General features: G+C 39.4%; 1 pseudogene; it reads right to left on the bottom strand.

The window, feature by feature from the left end:
• Positions 1-14460: 14460 nt before the first annotated feature.
• Positions 14461-26704, bottom strand: part of LOC101120212 (bifunctional 3'-phosphoadenosine 5'-phosphosulfate synthase 1-like) — a 72634-nt pseudogene continuing 60390 nt past the window's right edge.

Genomic DNA, 26704 nt, shown 5'->3' with positions numbered 1-26704 from the left:
TATGTAGAGATTTGATGAATTCCATTGTTGTGCTACTTTCCTATTTTACAATGATTAATGGTAATAAAAAGCAATTATGAGAGCAATAATATTAAATCTTTGTGCACATGCTAAGTCACTTCAGTCATGTCTGACTCTTTGCGACCCTATGGACTGTAGTCTGCCAGGCTCCTTTGTCCATGGGATTCTCCAGACAAAAATATTGGAGTGCGTTGCCATTTCCTCCTCCAGGGGATCTTCCCAACAGAGACTGGATGAGCGCCTTGTCTCCTGTATTGGCAGGCAGGTTCTTTACAACAAGCACCACCTGGGAAGCCCATGGTAAATCTTTAACCATTGCCAGGATAACGTTAAGAACAGAGTACCAGGAATATCAAGGTGGAAAAAAGTTTCTTCTCTCAAGGAACTTTCATACCAAATTGCCACAAGGCCTGGTATACCTAGGCACTTAACATTTGTTAAATAAATAAATGGTGAATGATTTGGGCCCTAGTCATCAGGATAGTTTGTTAAAAAAACTAGTCTAGATCTCATAAGAATACCTTATTAAATGATTAAGAAGTTGACAATCAGCTATTACAATCTACTCTATGTGGGTTATTTTTGTCTAATGACAAAACATCCATCAGATCAGTCACATTAGAGAAACACTCAAACTATTTTTTGTGATATAATAGATTATTTAATAAGCTGCTCTATTTTCATTTTTTTTTGTTGCGACATTAAATGAATATAGCAAAGAATAAACAGCAGTTCCCGAAAACAAAAAGCAGAGATTTAACATGAAAAGCAATGGGTTCTCATGAGCTGTGATGTGTGGATACTGGTCAGTGCCTACAAATATATGTAGGGCTCCTTCTTTTAATTTTCTATCAGTTCTGCTGACTCCAAACAATGATGTGAGTTTCTGAAAGTAATATCTATTTAAGTTTGGCGTGTTTTTCAACTGTAAGTCATTTGATTCAGTTTTACCTCAAATCCTTAGTGGCACCAAAGTAGATTTCATTTAATTTTCTTAGCTATTTTTTTCAAATGTTGCATATTCGTGGGGAAAATTTATTCCTTTGTATGTGAATCAATTTCTTTTAAATACAGAAAGCATCCCCTGACTATTTCTTTTCTACAGAACATCAGCAAAATCTAAAATGAACACTTATAAGTAATTTGGATATGAATCTAAAGGAACAATAGCTGTGAATATCATTATAAGGTAAAAGTAAGTAAATTGATGCAAGAAGTGAATGAGATAACACAGAATAAATCAAATGAGCATTGCACCTCTACATCTCCTCCAGGATACTTCCTCTTTCATCTCACCCAATCTTTGTTCTAAATATAGTGAGGTTATACCACCTATGGTCTCATGAAACTGGCATTTCTTGGACATTGGACTCTGTTTAGACATCAATAGATATGGACACAAAGTAGAGTTATAACACTGTGAAATGATGAGATGCTAATGTCACATAGAGGCAGGTTGGGTTAAGCCTGAAAGCTCTTACTTTGTTCTTTCATTCTGTCTCTTTTTGCCTCCACGAGAAATTGTCAACAAATAATTAGAACTCACATGAGCTTTCAAAACCATGGAAGGGAATAAAGATGAAAAACAGCTGAAACATATCTGCATTTCTTTTTCATAAATTGTGAGCATTATCAAGAAAGTCCCTTTTTCATCTGGTCTAGGGTTTCTCACAGATGTTGTCTAGTAAGCTGTATTTTAATGTCATGTTCCGGATACGCAATTTTTTATCAATTACTTGTGTTTTGGAAGAGGATCCTTGAGCTTGGTCTTAACTCTTTATATAGAATTAATTTATTCATGATTAGTCTCAGGAAAGAAACATTTATTAACATTTCAAGTATCTGAAGATAAATTTTCTAATCTCATGAATAGCTTCCATTTATTTAGTATTTCTTACATTTTGGATACTTTGCTAAAAGCTTTTTACACCTAATATTGTGAATTTCTCATAACAACTTTTAAAGTAGTTGTTATTCCCATTTAGCATATAAAACATTGAGTCTTTGAGATGCTGAGTAGTTTACACAAAAGTAAAAAGTGAAAGTGAAAGGTAAAAGTGAAAGTCACTGCGACTTTTTGAGACTCCATAGGTATAGTCTGTGGAATTATCTAGGCAAGAATACTGGACTGGGTAGCCTACTCCTTCTCCAGTGGATCTTCTTGTCTAAGGAACTGATGGCTGCAATCACCACCTGCAGTGATTTTAGAGTGCAAAAAAATAAAGTCTGACACTGTTACCAATTACTATAGGTTCTCCTTTTTCTAAGCTAATTTTATCTACATGGTGATCAATCAATTCATGTGTCTATTTAATACACAGTTTTACAGAAGTATTACATACATACAGTAAAGTGAGTGAATCCTGAATTCACGGATTAATGGCTTTTTATAAAGTGAACAAATTCACAAAACTACCGATATCAGGAAATAATCCATGACTACTCACAAAGGTGATTGCAGCCATGAAATTAAAAGACACTTACTCCTTGGAAGGAAAGTTATGACCAACCTAGACAGCATGTTAAAAAGCAGAGACATTACTTTGCCAACAAAGGTCCATCTAGTCAGGGCTATGGTTTTTCCTGTGGTCATGTATGGAAGTGAGAGTTGGACTATAAAGAAAGCTGAGAGCACTGAAGAATTGATGCTTTTGAAATGAGGTGTTGGAAAAGACTCTTGAGACTCCCTTGGACTGCAAGGAAATACAACCAGTCCATCCTAAAGGAAATCAGTCCTGGATGTTCATTGCAAGGACTGATGTTGAAGCTGAAACTCCAATATTTGGGCACCTGATGCGAAGAGCTGATTCATTTGAAAAGACTCTGATGCTGGGAGGGATTGGGGGCAGGAGGAGAAGGGGACGACAGAGGATGAGATGGCTGGATGGCATCACCGACTCAATGGACATGAGTTTGGGTGAACTCTGGGAATTGGTGATGGACAGGGAGGCCTGGCATGCTATGATTCATGGGGTCGCAAAACAGTCGGACATGACTGAGCGACTAAACTGAACTGAACTCAGAAAGGAAGGACTCCTTGCATCCTCTTCTAAATACTGCTCCAAAAGAAACTACTATCCTGACTTTAATCACCATAGATTAGTTTTGCCTATTTTTTGGACTTTATATAGTGGAATAATGCAATGTTCTCTTTGCTGTCTAGCTTTTTTGATCAGTTTTATGTTTGTGAAATTTGTCTACATTGGTACATGAGGGAATATTTCATTTATTTTCATTGCTTTCTACTGTTCCATTGTAAGAATATGTCACAATTTATTTATCCACCTGTAAACAAAGAAGAACAAAGAGAACTGCTCACCACCCAGTTCTATAAGGATTCAGTCATAACCCACTACAGTCACTGCCTGACAGCGTACTCTGAGAGGAAATTAGACAATTACAGAATGAAGCTCTCTGTGCTTTGGAAAAACAGGCCCCCTTAGATAGTTAGATGTTTATCTCAGGAAGAATTTGAATGAAAACAAATTCTTGCATCTTCCAATACATTAAAAAGCAATAAAATCATTAACGTGATATATATTCTTTGTGACTGGAAGCAATCTTTCAGCAAGAAAACACTTGACTGCAGCTTTTCCCCAGCCAAAAATCATATATATAATATATAAAATTTGAATTATCTTTTTATTAATTAACTCTCTGGAAATATTCACCAGTAAAAGCTATCTTGACTTGAAGATTTCCCTGTGGGAAAATCTTCAAATATGAAATCAATTTCTTAGAATGAGGCTATTGAAAATTTCGATTTCTTCTTGTAGCATTTTTGTAAATTGTGTTTATCAAGTACTTTGTTTACTTCATACAAATCATCAAAGTTATTGGATAGAGATTTTAATAATATCTTCTTTGATCTTTTTAATATCTATGGAGGAGTTTTAGTTTTGTCTCCTTTTTCATTGCTGATATTGATAATTTGTTTTAATCTCATTTTTCTATTGGTTCATTTCCAGATGCTTACCAACTTATTTGGTCCTTTCAAATAGCTTACTCTGGACTTCCTTCGTGGCACAGTAGATAGGAATCTGCCTGCCGGTCTGCCTGACAGCCAAACATGCCGTGAAGCAACTAAGCCTGTGTGCTACAGCTACAGAACCCAAGCTCTAGAGCCTGCATGCCACACTACTGAGCCCACGTGAAGCCCCTACATCTAAAACCTGTGCTCCAGACAAGGAAGCCACCACAATGAGAAGCCTGTGCCCCACATGAAGGGTAGCCCCCGCTCACTGCAATTAGAGAAAGCCCATGTGCAGCAAGGAAGACCTAGCACAGCCGGCAAGGGTGGTGGGGGGCGGGCAGGGAAAGCACAACTTACTTTGATTTTGACTTGGTATAGGCTAGAAGACTTTAATTAGGTTTCCAATTGTTTTCTTGGTTCTCATATACTCCCCCCTGAAATTATATTTCTTAAAAACAGATTTAGTCACATCACTCTTCTGTTAATTATAACCTCACAGGCTCATCATTATCTAAAGAATAAACTCCAAATCCATTTGAAGGCTTTCTTAAGCTGTGAAGGTTTGGCAGGAACTTTATTATTTCACCAGCTCTGAGCTTTCTAGTCTCATTCCTAGACATTTTCCCTCTTGAACCTTGCTGCTGCTGCTGCTGCTTAGTTGCTAAGTTGTGTTGGACTCTTTGTTGACCCCCATGGTCTGTAGCCTGCCAGGCTCCTCTGTCCATGGAATTCTCCAGACAAGAATACTGGAGTGGGTTGCTTTTCCCTTCTCCGGGGGATCTTCCCGATCCAGGGATCAAACCTGTCTCCCACACTGCAGGCAGATTCTGTACCACTGAGCCACCAGGGAAGCCCTTCTTGGACCTTACGCACTACTAAATTTTCACTGCTGAAACCCCTATCATTTTTGTGTAACACGCTACTCACAATTCTTGTACATTTCAGTTATTTTATTATGCCTCATTGCCTTGACCCTGCTCTTCTTCTGTCTATAATTTCCATTCTTTACTTCTACCTGTCGGGATCCCTCTAGATTTCCCTTCATTGTTTCCCTTTCTGTGAGGCTATTTAAAATGACTTTTACTACTCAATCTTTTTCTCTCTCTCTCTCTCTCTCTCTCTCTCTCTCTCTCTCTCTCTCTCTTTTATACCCTATAGCAATCTGTCTCTCTTATTGGGCTGCAAGATACCTGAAGGAAGAAACTGAAGTACCTAATACATTGCCCTACACCCCATAGAGATTAAAAAAATGATATATTTTAAAGAGCTTCTATTATACATCTTTTTCCTTTCTCTCTCTTTCTAAGAAAGTGTACCTTAAACATCAAGCAGAAGGAATGTGATAAGAATTTATAGAATTTTTAGGTGGGTATGCTACCACATTAACCACAATTAATAAGATTTATAGGAAAAATAAAAATAATTCATACTTTGTCAGTATCTAAATTCCTATTGTTATTCAGCAGGACCTGGACAGTCTTATTTGGCCAAGGGCCTCTGAGTCCACCCAGCCACATTCTAGTACCTCAAATACTGTTGATTAATTACTCATTTGGGGAATTTCCACATTCCTTACAACTAAGAATTCTATTATTCCTGTAGACTTCTAGAAGGTAAGGGGATGTGCATGAGTGGGGATACATGGTGTTACAAATCCAAGCTGTGTCCATTTTACTAGCCAAGAACAGAGGAATAGGGAGTAGTAGTGGTTGCTCAGTTGTGTTCCACTGTTTGCAACCCCATGGACTGGAGCCCAGCAGACTCCACTGTCCATGGAATTCTCCAGGCAAGAACACTGGAGTAGGTTGCCATACCCTTTTCCAGGGGATCTTCCTGACCCAGGGATTGAACCCAAGTGTCTCGCATTGGATGCAGATTTAAGGGGGTTTGACTGGGGCTATTAACACAGTTTTGGTAGGGTGTAGGGCAACCACAGTAGATAATATAGTTTTTAAAGGATGTGAAAGTGAAGTCGCTCAGTCGTGTTCGACTCTTTGTGACCCCTTGGACTATAGCCTGCCAGGCTCCTCTGTCCATGGGGTTTTCCAGGCAAGAATAATGGAGTGGGCTGCCATTTCCTTCTCCAGGGGATCTTCCCACCCCAGGGATCGAACCCGGGTCTCCCGCATTGCAGGCAGACGCTGTTACTGTCTGAGCCACCAGGACAAGTATAACAGTGTTCTACTTTTATAACTGTTTCCAATGTCAGAGATAAGTATTAAGAGGAAAGAGTGATTACAGGTGTCCACAGACAGATCGCTATTTGAAAACTATTTATAGGCCTGTTCGTAGACTTTTGACGTAGGGTTAGGATACAGTCTGCCTGAGATAACTGCAAGGAAGGAGCCAGGGGAATAAATATTGAGACATCATTCTCCTCCTGCTCTCCTATCCACCTGTCCTTCCCTCCTTCATCCCTCCCATCCTTTCTCCTTCTACATGTCTCCTAGGGTTTCTTGTCGGCCAAACCTAATGGATTTCAAAGGATGTTGATGTCATCCAATGGGGCACAGAGCTGAGTCCAGAAGATGAGAGTGGATCTGGAGGCGAGAAACTAGCACACGGACTTCAAAGAGAAAAGACTTCACTCCATTTTCCAAAAGTAAAGGAATAATTTCTTTTACTTGACAGGATGATAAAGGAACCCATATGTCAGCATCTAGGCTTTAGATTGGGGCAGAGGTTAGGGAGATTGTGTTCATCCTGAGGCAAAACAGAAGGTCAAAAGGAATCCCAGTGTTTCATGTCCTTTCGTTTCACTTTCCGAGGTCTGGCCTGTTTCTTCTGCCTGTCCTTCAGTTACTCTCACGTGAAAATCAAAGGTTAGTGTTACTATTAGCATTGCCCCAGTTACAAGCAGAAAACAGTCCTAACCACAAGGAAATAATTAGAAACAAAGCCCAGTTAATTATACAAGACATTCTTGGCTGCTCTAATTAAGGCACAGTTCAATACTACTAGCTGGGTAATTTTTTTTTTTTTAATTGTGAATAGATTTAGTGGGAGCTTGTCTAGTGAACAAATAATGAAATCAGTTTCTCAGAAAGAATCTGATTAAAAAAAAAATTGTTCACCAATCATTTGCTTTCTGCTATTTTATAGGACTCCTTCCCACTACGACACAGAGAAGTATGTGGATTTAGTCTCCAAGGAGTCAAGCCCAAATTACAGGAAACTAGGGATGTTTATTTCATCAGGTGGGAAGGGCAAGAGGAATGGAGGATGATCCCACCAGGACTTGTGCGCTTGTGTATTACGGGTGCTTGTGATGGCCTTTGTGACTGGTTTCTTCCTCAGGGATGTTTCTGGGTTTCGCAGACTCAGTTCCCATGTGGATACAGTGTGACAATGTGAGAAGTTCTTACCCACAATCTATATTTTGTTGTTGTTGTTCACATACGCACTAAAGAGGTACAGAATAGTCAAATACATAGTTGTAGAATCTTCATAGTTTGGATATCTAGGATATTGTAATATAAAACAAAGCTAGTGACATTTATGTCAGATGAAAATAGATTCAAATCCTGGCAAATAAATACCTTTTCAGGCAGGTAGCTTAACTTTACTGAGACCTTTTTCTGTAAAATAGAAATGATATGTTCCTCATGGTACATGAAAAGTGAAACTGTTAGTGACTCAGTCGTGTTTGACTCCTTGCGACCGTTTGGATCGCAGTCCACCAGGCACCTCTGTCCATGGGATTCTCCAGGCAAGAATACGGAGTGGGTTACCATGTACTTCTTCAGGAGATCTTCCTGACCCGGGGATCCAACCTGGGTCTCTTGCATTGCAGGCAGAGTCTTTATCATCTGAGCCACCAGGAAGCTACATATATAAGTCATGGGGTTTATTTTAATTATTTATTTATTTATTTGGTTTCACTTTGAGAACTGAGACAACATGTGAAGAACATCCTTGTTGTTTGGCACTTAGTAGATGTATAGTGATTCTTGGTTTTACTCCTCCTCAGTTATTTCCACTCTTATCTTCCAAATGCTATCATTGTCTGTTCAGGATACCTTGGGGATGAGATTTTTTAAAAAGGAGAGAAAAGTATTACTGGAAAGAGATGTGTGAAAAGAATAGTAATGAGGATTAAAATATACTATTCTTAGAGCTTTCCTTGTATTCTGTTTTCTCAGATAGAACTTTTGGTTAATTGGAATTTCCTGTTTTTTAGCTGTCATGCATGTTCTGTAAGTAAACAAATGAGTTGGCCGTTATTCAGTGAGTATGGTTTATACTAAACTTGGATAAGCACTAATTTAGTTGTTGAGTTTTTAAAATGCAGGTTCAATCTGGAAAAAAAAAGGAAACAGAGGATCTTAAACTAACATTTAATTTACTCACAAAAGCAAATTTATCCAATTTATATAATTTGTGATAGACATTTCTAGTAAGATGTCTATCAATTATCCTAATCAGTTTCCAATTCCTACCAATCCTATCTCTGAATATTTCTCATCCTTGATCTTTTCCTTTCTATCTACAACACAGGAGTCAAAGATGGCAAAATTTCTATTTTAGAGAAATTACTTCGTTAAGGAGAGCAAATTCATGGAGATGAGTATGGAAGCAGAGTATCCAATCACAACAGCTAACATTATGGTGCTCTTACTCCATGCCAGGCTGTTTTAAGGTCCCTCTGTACCTAATTTCCTTCATTGATTATAACAGCCCCATTTGGAAAGTACTATTAGTATCTCTTACTTCACAGATGGGAAGAAATGGGTTTAAATCGATAGTTAATTTCCCCAGATCAGACAGCTGAGAAATAGTTGCAGAGTTGAGACTTTAGCAAAGATCTGCCTAATTCCAAAGTCCATGTGCTTAGCCACTGTGTTCTGGCATGGCCTACATGAAAAATAGTGGGACCTTGAGCCAGGACAGTGTTATTTAGGGTGGGGATGACAGGATTGATTCCCTAAGTACTTAGTTGGAATTTGCTGGACTTCATAATGAGCCAGATATGGAAAATGAGGAGAACAGAGGTGTCTGGGATAATTTGCAGGGCTTTTTTCTGAGATAAGGCTGGTGCCATTTACTGAGAGAGAGAATGTAGTAAGGGAGGTGCTCTAGGGATAGGAAAAGGAAGGGAGGAAAATGTTGATCCCAGTTTCAGACAAATTAAGTTTGACATGTCAGTGGAACACCCAGGAAGAGAAGTTTCAGAGGTGTTTGACCATGCCAGGCTAAAAATTAGGCTAGAGGTAAAATTTAGAAATCAACAATATGCCCTAAAGGTATAATAACATTGCCTGGGGCAGGGGTGGGGCAAACACAAGCAGTGGGCTTAGAATGCCAGCTTTAAAAGGTACAGATGGAGAAAAAGGATTCAGGATTGTTGGATGATCAAGGAGAAGATGGAATTACTACAGGCAGCGGCAAATATCAAGATATACACCATTGCCCATGTAAAATGTGGTTGATTTAATAAGTTAGGGTAATGTAAAGTGCCATAACAAACAAATACTCAGACTTTAATAACCTAACACAATAAGTTAATACCTATTCATTCATATTGGATAATCCTAGTTATCAGGCAACTTTCTTCCACTTGGTGATTCAGAAATGCAAACTTGATATATGGCATGGCCATTCCCTAGCATCTTGAAGTCCTAGGTATCTATCTAACAGGTAGACAAAAGAAGATGACATGCACTTGTTTCTTAATTACATTTGCCCAGATACATCACACATCATTTCCGCTCAAATTACACAGAAAAGAGCTAATCATATGGGTTCACTTAGATACAAGGGAGGCTGATCTATGTAGTTGTTGACTCCTCCCAAAGCACTCTAAACTCTGGAAGAGAGGGAACACACTTTTCAGTGGACAGTCATCTTTACTAGAGTAAGATTCAAACTGAAGTGTCTATTCAAATGGGAAATGTGAAGGTTATTGGTGGTCCCAAACATGTGTTGGGAATGAGAACTTCTTCTATGGGTAGATCTATTTTTAAAATAATCCCTAAAACACTGGACTAGAAGAAACACAAGCTGGAATCAAGATTGCTGGGAGAAATAACAATAACCTCAGATATGCAGATGACACCACCCTTATGGCAGAAAGTGAAGAGGAACTAAAAGCCTCTTGATGAAAGTAAAAGAGGAGAGTGAAAAAGTTGGCTTAAAGCTCAACATTCGGAAAACGAAGATCATGGCATCTGGTCCCATCACTTCATGGGAAATAGATGGGGAAACAGTGGAAACAGTGTCAGACTTTATTTTTTGGGCTCCAAAATCACTGCAGGTGGTGACTGCAGCCATGAAATTAAAAGACTCTTACTCCTTGGAAGGAAAGTTATGACCAGCGTAGATAGCATATTCAAAAGCAGAGACATTACCTTGCTGACTAAGGTCCGTCTAGTCAAGGCTATGGTTTTTCCAGTAGCCATGTATGGATGTGAGAGTTGGACTGTGAAGAAGGCTGAGCGCCGAAGAATTGATGCTTTTGAAGTGTGGTGTTGGAGAAGACTCTTGAGAGTCCCTTGGACTGTAAGGAGATCCAACCAGTCCATTCTGAAGGAGATCAGCCCTGGGATTTCTTTGGAAGGAATGATGCTAAAGCTGAAGCTCCAGTACTTTGGCCACCTCATGCGAAGAGTTGACTCATTGGAAAAGACTTTGATGCTGGGAGAGATTGGGGGCAGGAGGAGAAGGGGGCGACCGAGGATGAGATGGCTGGATGGGTTCACTGACTCGATGGACGCGAGTCTGAGTGAACTCCGGGAGTTGGTGATGGACAGGGAGGCCTGGCGTGCTGCGATTCATGGGGTCTCAAAGAGTCGGACATGACTGAGCGACTGAACTGAACTGAACTGAACTGACCTTTGCTTCAGTCTGCCCATATGTGGGCCCAGTTTATTGTCCCAGCTAAGCTGCATGCTGCACATTCTGTAGGTTCCCAAATTAGATTCAGTAACCAAATTGCAGAGCCTGATTTCAGTATTCCTGTTCAGTGTCAGACTGTCTAAGTAAACGTATCAGCAATATAAGATGAGTGATGGAAAACTAATATTTGTGGTTGCTTTTTTATTTAAATAAAGTAGTTGAGGGTGGTCATTGGTGCTACATATACACACTCATCTTTTTAGGTACTTCTGTTAACCTATCCAGAAAAATTGAATACTGTAGCCTTTTTAGTGTAGAGCAAAGTAAAAAGTCTATTGAGAAGGTGGTAATTGTGCTGCTGGTATTGGATGTCCTATAGGCTATTATTACTGCTCCAAGCACTTGATGTATTTTATTGCAAATATATTATTGCTGCTTTAGTTTAGTGAGGCTCAATTGTCTGTAACATATATAACATATACAATTGTAGATATAAATCTTCAACTTATAATTAGACAAAGCTATGCCATATATTTTAAAACTTAATCTTGTTTATAAATGTATGTATAAACTCATACTCAAAAAACAGTAGGAGGAAGGGGAGTACAGGATGAGAAAAAAAATTCAGTTCAATAAGTATTCATCAGTACATTGTACCTGATATTGTTGTGGGGTAGGTGGTAGACAGAGCAGAAAAAGGAGAAGATGGATTTCCTGACCTCAAAGAAATTAACATATTTTCAGAAAGAGAAGATATATAGTCATGTAAAATGAAGGGCTATTGCTATCAGGCAGTGCCTGATGCTGTGCCCAAAGGTGATGTGCAAATAAGACAATCTACTAAGCACGAAGAAGGGAAAGGCCCTATGACGTGGAGGGGCAGAAAGGCTTTTTGGAGATGAATATAATAGAAAGTGTCTACTTTATACCATACATTTTTAAGCTTTTGTTTGTTAGAGGTAAATATTATATCCAACTTAGAAAACTAGAGCAAACAAGGTTAAAGAGTCTATACTCATTAAATGCCAGAGCCAGGATTCAGAGGCAAGTCTCCTGGCATCCAGTCCAGTGACATTTTGGCCACACCATGTGGTATTCTGTAGACATCCTAGAGCTTATTATATCCTTGGGGCAATTTAACCTACCCATTTGCTCAAGCTTCTTGGATTCAAAGTGGTTCAGACAGTAAAGAATCTGCTTGCAATGCAGGAGACCTAGGTTTGATACTTGGGTTGAGAAGTTGCCCTTGAGAAGGGCATGGCATCCTACTCCAGTATTCTTGCCTGGAAAATTCCCATGGACAGAGGAGCCTGGCGGGCTATAGTCCATTGGGTTGCAAAGAATTGGACATGACTGAGTGACTAAGTACAGCCCTACAGAACATAGTCTATCTGATACCTTTATTAGAGGATGGTAGGAATTGGCAAAGCTCAGAATCACACTTTGCATTCCACTTTTGGGGAAAAAAAAGTATTTACTATAAAGAGTTTCATGTTGAATATTAGGTTCTTTCACTCTTCCATCTCTTTCCAAATTTCTCTGTTTTGAGCACCTTAAGCTGGGAAATCTGAGTAGGCAGGGTGTGGATTTTCTTACTCTCAATAGTTGTTTCTTTCATGGCAGTTGGAAGTCCGGACAGACGGACAGTTATAAGAATTAATTACTGAGTTTCTCATACTTTCCTGGTTGTTAAGCAGGTGATAACTTGCACTTTGGTAAACAGCAGCATGATGAAGAATATAGATACATTGGAGCCATTGAAATATGCTCACTAGCTTTCTGATACAGGAAAATGAATCATACAGCAACAGTTGTAAACATCAAATTGGAAGAAACAATCTATTCACCATTGAGAACTAGTGACTTTATCATATACCCTAGCACAATCCATAGGAAGGTTGCCCTGGGAATTAATTAGGTTGATTAGCATAAATTGTGACAATATTTCACAGTCATAAAACAGTTGAGTTTGAAATCTTCAAGTGACAGAATAGATTGAAAGTAATTAAGACGAGAGAGAGAGAGAAACTAATTACATTCAAAACTGAGCTGAGACTGTCCTATCTGAGATTTCCTTTGAAACTCCCAAACAGTAACCAAGAGAAAATCTAAGATGTATATTTTTGAATGAGCTCTAGTATTTGTAGATATTTCTAAAGGTAGTTTTTTGAGACTGGTTTTTAACAGCTGTCTGGAAGACTTTACTGTATAAACAGACTTAAGACTGCCTAGAAACGTACACAAATACAGACAATTTGGCAAATGCAGCTAAATGATTTGAAGTTGGACTGGTTCTTGACTTGGTTCTTTTGAAGTAATGAATGATAAGTAATTCACTTTCAGATTATTATTTTGTCAGAGTATAGAAATAACATTAGACTAAAGGAAACCTAGTTATGAATGCTGAGGTCACTTCCTTACATTCAAGAAATTATTTTGTTAAGCCCTCAAACCAACCAAGAGAATTTATTCCCCCAATGAACAGAACTATTAAATCCAGCTAGGAGTGAAGTGCTTATACCTGTGAATGGTTAATCTAACCACTAATTCAAAGAGTCCTAGGCTGCTACCAAACAGTATTAAATTTTTGATTATTTTATGGCTTGTCCAAATGCCCAATCCCCCAAGCAATTGCTGTAATTTACACACAAAAAGAAAAAAGCACAGGAAAAGAATATCCATCTTTTAACATTATCCACAAGGGTCTGGTTCTGACTGCACACATAAAACAAAATAAAAGTACCTAGCCTAAGCAATTAAAATGCTCTTGTTTTCTATTAAAATAAAATGTGTTCATTTGTGAATGACTCCAAAAGGAAGGCCTAGGGTCATGTTTTGCTTTGATAACAACTGTAGATTTAGTAATGATATTCAAATGACTTTAAACAAGAAATCTTCTACAATTTTCCTTCTTCCAGTACATTAACAATCAAATATTCAGAAAATGTAACTAGCAGAGTATAACAATACCAGCAGGTAAATTTTGCTTTTTATTTTATTGACAGATGAAATTGGTAAAATAGAACCACAGAAACTAGCAGAAATAGTAGAACCGGGAAGGGTCATGGAAGCCCTTATGAGAACTCTGTGGCCCAAAGATGTTAAGTGCTGTCGATTAGGGTACACTGAATTACAAACAGAACCAAAGTCAGCATCCGTGACTTCTGACTTTCTGTCTGCTGCTCTTTGTCCTAGACTGAGCTTCATTAGCTCAAATAGATTGATGGTCAGATCTTGTGAGTTTAGAATTTAGGAAGCAACTGAAAGGTTCTACAGGGAAAGAGGGAAATGACTATGATATAAAGGTGGCTATCTCAATAAATAAATGCTATACCTTGGCTAAACATCCATATTCTGAATGTTCCATGACTAGTTTCTCAAAAAATTTGAAGTCTCAGAGTCACCCCTTAAACTCAACATTTTCCTCTCAATAAATAAACCAGCACAAAAGTTCACCAGGCCACTAAACTCCACCAGCAATCCTAATGAAAACCTGCACCGCATGCCTGCCCCACCCATGCTGTACCCTCAGAAATCCCTGACTTTTTGCCCCGTCTCCTCGCCTGTCTAGTTTTATCTGCTGTTTGGCGTCCCTCTTGAGCATCCCAGCATGAGACTTTTCACAGCCCTTTCTACGTCAATGGAGTCCTGTTCAGCAAGTCATTCATCTCCTGATGCATCAACGAATTCTGCCGCTGGCCCATATGCACTGTCGAGTTCTCATAATGAACACCAGTGACCTTCACAGCGTGGAGGAACATCTGCCATAGAAGTAGCATCGGAAAGGTCAAGAGTTAATCTTGAGAGATCAGTTCCTTTTACTTTTTAACTTTCATTTATTTTTTTTTTTTAAATAGTTGACTCTTGTTGTTTTGAAGCAAGTGTGAGCTTCCTATAGACAGTGGTATTTTGAAAGTCTTTTGCCAAACACTGAATGACAGAGCTAATATCATGCAAAATTATTTATTAACAAATATTAAGGAGATATGAGTAATGAAATGAAGCAATTGTCCAGAATCCTGGATGATGAGGCATCTTTGGGAATGTTGAGCATAAATTTCACTTTCTCTTTCCCATCAGATTTTTGGCACCCTATTGCAAGAGCCTCTATGGTAAGTCTGAATATCTGTAGCAGAGCCTGGCCAGCAACAGGAATTTCTTACTTGGGGGGGGGGGGGAAACCTATACCTGCTTCAACCTACTGTTTGCTATTTAAAATTTCAAAATTTGTTTCCTTTTGTTTAGGTAGCAATAAGTCTCCCTGGTGCCACCACTTCATGACAAATAAAACGGGGAAAATGTGGAATCAGTGACAGATTTTAATTACTTGGGCTCCAAAATCACTGTAGACCATGACTGCAGCCGTAAAACTGAGATGCTTGTTCCCTGGAAGGAAACCTATGACAAACCTTGTTGTTGTTGTTCAGTTGCTCAGACGTATCTGACTCTGCAACCCATGGGCTGCAGCATGCCAGGCAACATTGTCCTCCACCATCTCCCAGAGCTTGATCAACTTCATGTCCACTGGTTGGTGATGCCCTCCAACCATCTCGTTCTCTGTCATTCCCTTCTTCTCTGGCCTTCAATCTTTCCCAGCATCAGAGTCTTTTCTAATGAATCAGCTCTACACATCGGGTGGCCAAAGTATTGGAGCTTCAGCTTCAGCATCAATCCTTCCAATGATATTCAGGGTTGATTTCCTTTAGGATTAACTGGTTTGAGTTCCTTGTAGTCCAATGGACTCTTAAGAGTCTTCTCCAACACCACAGTGCAAAAGCATCAATTCTTTGGTGCTCAGTTTTCTTTATGGTCCAGCTCTCACATCCATACATGACTACTGGAAAAACCATAGCTTTGACTATGTGGACCTTTGTCAGCAAAGTAATGTCTCTGCTTTTTAAAACATTGTCTAGGTCTGACATAGCTGTTCTTCCAAGGAGCAAGTATCTTTAAATTTCATGGCTGTGATCACCATCCACATTGGTTTTGGAGCCCAAGAAAATTAAATCTGACACTTTCCACATTTTCCTCATCTACTTCCCATGAAGTGATAGGACCAGATGCCATGATCTTAGTTTTCTGAATGTTGAATTTTAAGCCAGCTTTTTCACTCACCCTTTCACTTTCATCAAGAGGCTCTTTAGTTCCTCTTCACTCTCTGCCATTAAAGTGGTATCATCTGTATACCTGAGGCTGTTGATATTTCTCTCAGCAATCTTGATTCCAGCTAGTAATTCATCTAGCCTGACATTTTACCTGATGTACTCTGCATATAAGTTAAATAAGCAGGGTGACAATATACAGCCTTGACGTATACTTTTCCAATTTTGAACCAGTCCATTGTTCCATGTCCAGCTCTAACTGTTACTTCTTTTTCTGCATACAACTTTCTCAGGAGGCAGGTAAGGTTGTCTGGTATTCCCATTTCTTTAAGCATTTCCCACAGTTCACTGGGATCCATGCAATCAAAGGCTTTAGCATACTCAATGAAAAAACAGATATTTTTCTGGAATTTTCTTGTTTTTTCTATGATCCAATGGGATGTTGGCGATTTGATCTCATATTGATCTTTGTAATGCAGGAGACCCCAGTTTGATTCCTGGGTCATGAAGATCCACTGAAGAAGGGACAGGTTACCCACGCCAGTATTCTTGGGCTTCCCTTGTGGCTCAGCTGGTAAAGAATCCATCTGCAATGTGGGAGACCTGGGTTTGATCCATAGGTTGCGAAGATTCCCTGGAGAAGGGAAAGGCTACCCACTTCAGTATTCTAGCATGGGGAATTCCATGGACTATATAGTCCATAAGGTTGCAAGAGTCAGACAGGACTTTCACTTTCACTTCACTTTTCACTTTCCTCTGCCTTTCCTAAATCCAGCTTGAACATCTGGAAGTTATCCATTCACATACTGTTGAAGCCTAGCTTGGAGAATTTTGAGCATTACTTTGCTAACATGTGAAATGAGTGCAACTCTGCAGTAGTTTGCACAGTCTTTGGCATTGCCTTTCTTTGGAATTAGAATGAAAACTGACCTTTTCCAGTCCTCTGGCCACTGCTGAGATTTCCAAATTTGCTGGCATATTGAGTGCAGCACTGTAACAGCATCATCTTTTAGGATTTGAAATAGCTCAGCTCCATCACCTCCACTAGCTTTGTTCCTAAGGCCCTCTTGACTTCACATTCCAGAATGTTTGGCTCTAGGTGAATGACCACACCATCATAGTTATCTAGGTCATTAAGATTTTTTGGTATAGTTCTGTGTATTCTTGCCACTTCTTCTTAATATCTTCTGCTTCTGTTAGGTCCATACTGATTCTGTCCTTTATTGTGCCCATATTTGCATGAAATGTTCCCTTGGTGTCTCTAATTTTCTTGAAGAGATCTCTAGTCTTTCCCATTCTGTTGTTTTCCTCTATTTCTTGGCATTGTTCACTTATGAAGGCTTTCTTATTTCTCCTTGCTATTTTTTGGAACTCTGCATTCAAACGGGTGTATCTTTCCTTTTCTCCTTTGTCTTTCACTTCTCTTCTTTTCTCAGCTATTTGTAGGGCCTCTTCAGACAGCCATTTTGCCTTTTTGCATTTCTTTTTCTTGGGGATGGTTTTGATCACTGCCTCCTGTACAATGTTATGAACCTCCGTCCATAGTTCTTCCGGCACTCTGTCTATCAAATCTAATCTTTTGAATCCATTTGTCACTTCCACTATATAACCATAAGGGATTTGATTTAGGTCATACCTGAATGATCTAGTGTTTTTCCCTACTTTCTTCAACTTAAGTCTGAATTTTACAATAAGGCGTTCATGATCTGAGCCATAGTCAGCTCCTGGTCTTGTTTGTGCTGGCTGTATAAAGCTTCTCCATCTTTGGCTGCAAAGAATATAATCATTCTGATTTCAGTGTTGACCATCTGGTGATGTTCATGTGTAGAGTCATCTCTTGTGTTGTTGGAAGAGGATGCTTGCTATGATCAGTGCATTCTCTTGGCAAAACCCTGTTAGCCTTTGCCCTGCTTCATTTTTGTACTCCAAGGCCAAACTTACTTGTTACTCCAGGTATTTCTTGACTTCCTATTTTTGCATTCCAATCCCCTATGATAAAAAGGACATCTTCTTTTGGTGTTAGTTCTAGAAGGTCTTGTAGGTCTTCATAGAACTGTTCAACTTCAGCTTCTTTGGCAGAAGAAGTAGTTGGGATATAGACTTGGATTATTGTGATATTGAATGGTTTGCCTTGGAAACAAACAGAGATCATTCTGTCATTTTTGAGACTGCACCCAAGTACTTACTACATTTTGGATTCTTTTGTTAACTATGAGGACTACTCCATCTCCTCTGAAGGATTCTTGCCTACAATAGTGATATAATGGTCATCTGAATTATTAAATTCACCTATTCCAGTCCATTTTAGTTCACTGATTCCTAAAATGTCGATGCTCACTCTTGCCATATCCTGTTTGACCACTTCCAATTTACCTTGATTCGTGGACCTAACATTCCAGGTTACTATTCAATATCGTTCCTACAGCACTGGACTTTACTTTCACAGTCAGACATGTCCACAAATGGGCCTTGTTTCTGCTTTGGCTCAGCCTCTTTATTCCTTCTGGAACTATTTCTCCACTCTTCTCCTACCAACCTGGGGAGTTCATCTTTCAGTGTCATATCTTTTTTCCTTTTCATACTTCTCATGGGGTTCTCAAGGCAAGAAGGCTGAAGTGGTTTGCCGTTCCTTTCTCCAGTGGACCATGTTTTATCAGAACTCTCCACCATGACCATCTTGGGTGGCCTTGTACTATATGTTTCATTGAGCTGACAAACCTAGACAGTGTATTAAAAAGCAGAGACATCACTTTTCTGACAAAGGTCCATATAGTCAAAGCTATGGTTTTTCTGGTAGTCATGTATGGATGTGAGAGTTGTATCGTAAAGAAGGCTGAGTGCTGAAGAATTAATGCTTTTGTACTGTGGTGTTGGAAAAGACTCTTGAGAGTCCCTTGGACTGCAAGAAGTTCCAACCAGTCAATCCTAAAGGAAATCAGCCCAGAATATTCACTGGAAGGACTGATGCTGAAGCTGAAGCTCCAGTACTTTGGCCACCTGATGCAAAGAGCCAACTCATTGGGAGAAATTCTGACGCTGGAAAAGATTGAAGGCAAAAGGAGAAGGGGACTATAGAGGATAAGATGACTAAATACCATCACTGACCTAATGGAGATGAATTTGAACAAACTCTGGGAGATAATGCAGAACAGAGGAGCCTGCCATGCTATAGTCCACGGGGTTGCAAACAGTCAGGACTTAGTGACTGAACAACAAAAACAAGAGAAACACAATCATAAATTTTTGAATAAATCTTATCATGAATGCTACACCTGCCTCTCTGACATTAAAATGTATCAAATGGTTATAAAAGGTTTTTTTTTTTTTAAATTACACAAGATAATATAGTAAGATACATGACGGACTGCGGAAGCTGAGATCAGCCTGGGGTACAATTTTTAAATGTAAAGTTGGAGAAATATTAAAAATGAAAGTACTCCTTATGATTATTTGAATAAATCATGTAGAATTATCAATTTCCAATTTCTTGATCTGAAATATTAAGGTATTTCTAATATGAAGACAGAAAAAATAATGGCAGTTCTTTATGATGTATCAATCTGTATACAATTATGACCCTAACAAACACTGTCTAAGGATTTGCCTTCATAGGGTTCAGTTCAGTGTTTAGTCTCTGAGTCATGTCTGACCCTTTGCGACCCCATGCATTGCAGCATGCCAGGCCTCCCTGTCCATCACCAACTCCTGGAGTTCACTCAAACTCACGTCCATCAAGTCCATGGTGCCATCCAGCCATCTCATCCTGTCATCCCCTTCTCCTCCTGCCCCCAATCCCTCCCAGCATCAGAGTCTTTTCCAATGAGTCAACTCTTCACATCAGGTGGCCAAAGTACTGGAGCTTCAGCTTTAGCATCAGTCCTTCCAATGAACACCCAGGGCTGATCTCCTTCAGAATGGACTGGTTGGATCTCCTTGCAGTCCAAGGGGCTCTCAAGAGTCTTCTCCACCACCACAGTTCAAAAGCATCAGTTCTTCTGCACTCAGCCTTCTTCACAGTCCAACTGTCACATCCATACATGACCACTGGAAAAACCATAGCCTTGACTAGATGGACCTATGTTGGCAAAGTAATGTCTCTGCTTTTGAATATGCTGTCTAGGTTGGTCATAACTGTTCTTTCAAGGAGTAAGCGTCTTTTAATTTCATGGCTGCAATCTCCATCTGCAGTGATTTTGGAGCCCCAAAAATAAAGTCTGACACTGTTTCCACTGTTTCCCATCTATTTCCCATGAAGTGATGGAACCAGATGCCATGATCTTCATTTTCTGAATGTTGAGCTTTAAGCCAACTTTTTCACTCTCCTCTTTCAAGAAGCTTTCGAGTTCCTCTTCACTTTCTGCCATAAGGGTGGTGTCATCTGCATATCTGAGGTTATTGCTATTTCTCCCAGCAATCTTGATTCCAGCTTGTGCTTCTTCCAGCTGAGCATTTATGGTAAAGCATCTGCCCGCAATGCGGGAGACCTGGGTTCAGTCCCTGGGTTGGGAAGATCTCCTGGAGAAGGAAATGGCACCCCACTCCAGTACCCTTGCCTGGAGAATCCCATGGATGGAGGAGCCTGGTAGGCTACAGTCCATGGGGTCGCAAAGAGTCAGACACGACTGAGCGACTTCACTTTCACTTTACTTTTCACTCTGCATATAAGTTAAATAAGCAGGGTGACAATATACAGCCTTGACGTACTCCTTTTCCTATTTGGAACCAGTCTGTTGTTCCATGTCCAGTTCTAACTGTTACTTCCTGACCTGCATACAGGTTTCTCAAGAGGCAGGTCAGGTGGTCTGGTATTCTCATCTCTTTCAGAATTTTCCAGTTTATTGTGATCTCAGTGATTGACTTCTGTGGCTGCACAGGAGTCAAAGTTAATGAGAATAAAGGATGGAAGAGAGCTATTTTGATATTAACAGCAATACATTTAACATGTTTAGTTGGGGAAAGCCTGTGACATTTAGTCTTTGGATAATGTAGTGTGGAGGTAGGCAGAGCCCTTTCACGTGTATTTGATTTCAGGGATTTTCACAATAGTGAGGAGCCTCTTAAAAGAAAAAGGAAAGGAGTATTGCTCCTTTTTTTTTCTTCTGCCAGACTCACTGATGCTGGAGGCATGGAAGGGTGATAGGGAGTCCTGAGAAGGAACTCATCATAAGGGAGGGGGGATTTATGGGCTGAACTCTAAATCATAGGTCTTTGGAGGGGGCAGGAATCTTCTACAAGCCAAGTCATCCTGTGAATTGACCTGAAAGAGCTTTATTTCCCAAGAATGATAATAAATAGGCTGCTGTAGAAAACCCTTTCTAAGTGATTCTGAGAGAGGGATGATACTCTCTTATATCTAGAGGAACAAATGGGACCTTGGTCAGTGGCTTGAGGTCAACAGAGATGATGGCAAGAGAAGACAAGAAAAGGACTGGGAGTGGCCCAGTCAGATCCCATTTTTGCACACTGCTGAGTTTCAGCAGTGTTATCAGATACTGATGATCCATCACTGGCATGGAGGAAGCAGTACTTGAGACAATGGCCACTGACTGGGAGCTTTCAGAACTGTAATTCTTATATTAAAGCAAATTAGGCTATTACTTTGTAGTGATTCTATGGAACCAGATATGTCCCTGAACAGTTCTTCAGACCTGTGCTCCAGGAAACACAATTAGAAGAGGAGTCTCCATCAGTTTGAGTCCCCAAGAGACTATGGAGAACAGAGACCCCTACTGACCTGAGCAGTACTATGAGCATACAATATACATGTAGTGTAAATAAGAAACAAAGCATTGTATTAAATCAATGAGATTTTAGGTTAATTTGTTATTGTGGCATAACTTAACCTATACTGACAGGTAGTTTTAAAACCAAATACATTCTGATTTACTTCTGTGCATTTTCCAAAATACTGCGAACATTGTCCAATCTCATGAAACATTGATATAAATCATTCTGAGATTCAGACAGCCACAGAATAGCTTAGATTAGCACGGTAGAAATATGTAGCAATATGTGCTGTAATATGTTGAATTACGGCACGTATTTTTACTTATGTTTTTTGTTTTGTGCAGTATTCAAATCTTTGTCACTGTGAGTTAGATGAATCTAGTTCAAGAACATCAGCTTGTAGAAGTTTGAATTTTATAATGTGTGAGAACTTAAAAGATGATAAATCTTAATTTCTCTTGCAGAGATTTTCCAGTAGTACATAAAGTTGAAAAAAATACATAGATTTTTAACTCAACTAGTCTGAATTGCCCATAAATGGTCAGGGGGAAAAGTTTAAAGATGTCCAATTTTTGTTTTGTTCTAGTCAAAATATTGGAGACTACTTAAATGCCTTTTGATAGAGGAATGTTTTAGTTATGTTCATACATCTGTTTAGTAGCCAATAGTAACATGATTTAGATGAATGTACTGAAATGGAAGGTTGCTGATGGTACATGTGATGGTCATTTTTATGTGTCAACTTTAGTGGGACACTGAATGGTCAGATTAACATTGTTTTGGGGTGTGTCTTAAGGCTGTTTATAGATGAGGTTTGCATTTGAATTGGTGGACTCAGTAAACCATCTTGCCTGTCCCGGTTGGGTGGGCATTTGATTCGCTGGGGGCATGAATAGAACAAAAAGGTGGAGGAAGGTTGAATTCCTTCTCTCTGCCTGACTGCTGAGTGGAAATATCAGTCTTTTCCTGTCCTTAAACTAGGGCTTACACCACTGGTATTCCTGGTTCATAGACCTTTGAACTCGGGCTTGAATTTATACCACTGACTTTCCTGAGTCTCCAACTTGTGCAGACTGTGGAGACTTCTCAACTTCCATAATTGCATGAGCCAATTTCTTATAATAAATCTCATGATAAATATATTATTTTCTTCTGGAGAATCCTAATTAACACAATGTTTTATGAATAAAGGAAACAAGTTGTAGGACAACATATATAGTATAATCTTGTTTTTCTGTTAAAATTATAGTGTTTTGGCATGCATGCATAAAAATGGTTTAAAACATACACATCAACCTTAAAAGTAGTTATACTTGGTGAGAGGAAATGAGGACTTGATAAGGAGACTGATTTTTTCTTTTCTTTTACTTCAAATGATTCTATGTTGTCTCATTTCTATTTTACAATGAACATATATATTCTTTACCTGAGACAACAAATAACAGCTAAAACAATTATAATAGAGACTGAAGTAATACTTGATGGATAACTACAGTGAAATACTCTTTGACATACATAGCCAATCTAAATATAAAAGACATTATTCTAAAGAGAAGACTAGACTATTCTTTAAAAAAGAAAACAGTATCAGATAAGGTCATTAAGAATTTGAAAGAGGTCACAGAAGTTGGAGCTATGTCTCCAAAGGGTCACCAAGGTGTGTCAGTGATGGCAAAGTTTACATGCTCTGATAGTAGCTAGTGTTCTCTGCCTAAAGTCCTTCTAAGAAATTTCTCTTTCTAAGATTTAAGGCCAACAGAGAAAGTGGAAGATAAAAACTGAGGATTCTTAGAACAGATTTGCCAGTTTTTCCTTCTCTAAACTTAACCAAGTATACAAATGACAGTCTTTTTTGTTAAAGCATTGATTTAGAAAATACATAAAGGGAGTCTTGGGTAAAATAAATTTGGAACTATAGCTCTAAATGAAATAATATAGGAAGCAGTTCTCTAAGTCTGGCTTATTACATGGTGATGTGAAATAGAATTCTTAAAATAACTAAAATCTCTGATACCATTAAATAACGAATACATTCTGCCAACCTGGGTTTCCTAACGTCCTCTTGGGGCCCAGAATCATCTACATGTGTAAAGTCACATAGCTATCCAGCTCTGTTCTAGAAGTGCCGAAGCTTCATTTTCTTTTGTGCTGTTTACACATGGCCACTGAATAGTGCTACCTTTTGAAAAATTAAGATTTTCGTGGACATCTTGTTCTTTATAATTTCAAAGAACAAGTAAATATTCTATAGGAGCTTTATTTAAAATATTGCACAGAAGGAAAAAGATTTGGTCATAAGTGACGCTATTTTAAATTTTCATTTTGAATTTTTCTGGTTGCAGTGTTGTAGAAAGGTGTGGTTAAGTACCCAGAATGGAGCACTTGCTTAAACCAAGGGGGATTTCCTAATCAGAAGAAAAAGCCTCCTGATATCAGCTGCAGGCTTGAGATACGGCAGGCCTGCCCTGAGTGTGTCTGTTAAATTCAAAGTCATTTCTCCATCCTTGTCAAGTGAATTGAACCCTCTGATTGTCTCTGCCTGGGACAGTGATCCATTTCTAATGTCTGAGGCTAGAGTTTTTGAACTCATAAACTGTAAACTGTATTAAATAAACTGCCTTCTGATTGATGAGTGCTGCTCTCATAGGCTAATTTCTCATCTAAACAGTGATATGAAAATTCTTGCTAAAGGGTTGGTGACAGGACTAAACGGGGGTAATAGCAGACTTAATCAAGAAAGACAAATGGGATTCATTAACAACTGGCACTCAGCAGACAATCTTCAGAGACTTCTTGGTACAATCTCATTGGTCCAATCGAAAATAATTGTGTGCTACTTTTATCACCGAATGCAGAACAAGCCCAGTGAAAAATTGTATTGGTGATATTAAGTAGAATTCACTTTTGGATTGAATTTTGTGCTCGGCAGCCCATCTTTGGATGAGAAGAAGGAAGGAAAAAGAAATCCTGGGTTTCATGCTGGAGTTTGTTCTCTGATTAGTTTTTCCACATTGTTCATTCTTCCCTGGTACTTATTTTGTCAACTGGGTCATACCCTGATTGGCAAGGATATTTATACCAGAGGCATTTGGTTTCTGGTGGGTTTCAGGACTGGCACATGGTTCATTTTTCCCAAGTTCATTGAATTCCACTTTCAGCGATGCCTTATCTTATTGAGCTGTTTTTGTTTGGCTTATCTGGCAAGGTTGACTAACTCTCTAAGAAGAGGCATGCTCCCCTTCTATAATGTAGACAACTTGCTAGGAAATTCTGTCTAAATCAGGAGCTATTTTTTCCCAGTTCCCTTGCATTTTACTGGGAGACATGTGACCAAGTTCTTGACAATTGTTTCTGAGCCAAATTAATGCAGGCCATTCTCAGGCTTATCCCATAATACTCTCCCACTCAGCTTTTCACTCTCTGTTTTCTTGATCTGTGAGCAAGAGTCAGAGGATGCAGCAGGTCCAAGGTCATCATAAAGGGTGGAGCCACAGAAGGAGCAACAAGAGTCAAGCTTGAAAAGCACAGTGGATTTTACACTATACAAGGAGAAATGGTTCTCACTTGTTTGAAGCCACTGGGAATTGGGGGTTTGCTGGGGACAGCATCTAGCTTCACTTTGATGGAGGCAGATCGTTTTATGGCTGCCATTTGGCCTATTAGCTGTAGTGACCTTACTTCTTAACTGATCACCTTAGCTTTTGATTTTGTGTATAATTGGGCTTTAAAGAAACTACCCTTCCACCTTGAACTTGCAAGCACTAAACCCCAGGTCTAGATGGATAAATATTTGTCACTGGCTTTTTCTTGTACCCTCCCCTATCCTCATTGGCCAACCAGGTTTAACATGTGACTGACCTTCCAGCCAGCTTTGCAGAGAGGAAATGAGATCAGACACACATAAAGCCAACTGACATCTTATTTTCAACTTTTCCCATCTTCAGCATAAAGTTGGTCCAGAGGCTAGGACTCTGCGCTCCCAATGCAACACGCCGGGGTTCCATCCTTGGTCAGAGAACTAGATCCCACATGCCCCACTAAGACTTCACATGCTGCGACTACAGATCCTGCATACTGCAGCTAAGAAAAAAATCTTGCATGCTTCAACAAAGATTGAAAACCCCACATGCTGCGACTAAGAACTGGCACAGCCAAATAAATAAATAACCAAATATTTTAAAAAAGATTTTATGTAAGAATTTTGAGAAGATAACTTGTCCCAAGCTACCTGTCTGGCCAGATTGAGGGGAAGCAGAGATTGTGGCCCAGATGTTTAAGTGCTATTTAAGCTTCTGTCCTCTGGGCTCCACTTCTGGGGATACTGTGGGATGACAATAGTTGGACCACTCTGAGACCCCAACTACGGTGGATGTTTTTGTGGCCCCATCTGCTCTCCTTCAGCTCTCACCATTCTTGGTACTGGTCAGTGGTGTGTAGTCTAAGCTTCTGCTGCTCTCCTTATGAGGCTTTCATCTTAGCAGGTCTGAATTGCCTTCAGGGGCAGACTTCAGACTGTGAGAGAAGGTACTCGGGGCATAAATAACCCAGCATCTTGCCTCCCACCCCCAACAAGGAGATAACTCTGTGGTATTCCCTACATCATCTCCTACATTTCCTTGTTGGGACCATATTCCAGTTGCCACTCAGCTATAATGCACACTTCATGGTTTTCTGCCTCTTCACATCTCCATCCTCTTAAAACGGTCTCCTAGGATTAACACTCAAATTAACCACTTGCATTCAACTCGTTTCTAGACAATACCATGTTTCATTTTGCAGATGCTTATGTCAGCTGTTTTTGAGAATCAGTAAATCAATAATGTGGTGTTTCTGTGGTGCAGTCAGTTAGAATGTTCAGCTTTAATCCCTGATGCTGGGAAAGATTGAAAGGCAGGAGGAGAAGGGGGCAACAGAGGTTAAGATGGTTGGATGGTATCACCAACTCAATGGACATGAGTTTCAGCAAGCTCTGGGAGTTGGTGGACAGGGAAGCTTGGCTTGCTACAGTCCATGGAGACACAAAGAGTTAGACACGACTGAGCAACTG

This window comes from Ovis aries, chromosome 1, assembly GCF_016772045.2.
Source record: "Ovis aries strain OAR_USU_Benz2616 breed Rambouillet chromosome 1, ARS-UI_Ramb_v3.0, whole genome shotgun sequence".
In the NCBI taxonomy this organism is placed as follows: Eukaryota; Metazoa; Chordata; class Mammalia; order Artiodactyla; family Bovidae; genus Ovis; species Ovis aries.
The sequence above is the reverse complement of the archived record's forward strand: the minus strand, read 5'-3'. Positions and strand labels throughout refer to the sequence as shown.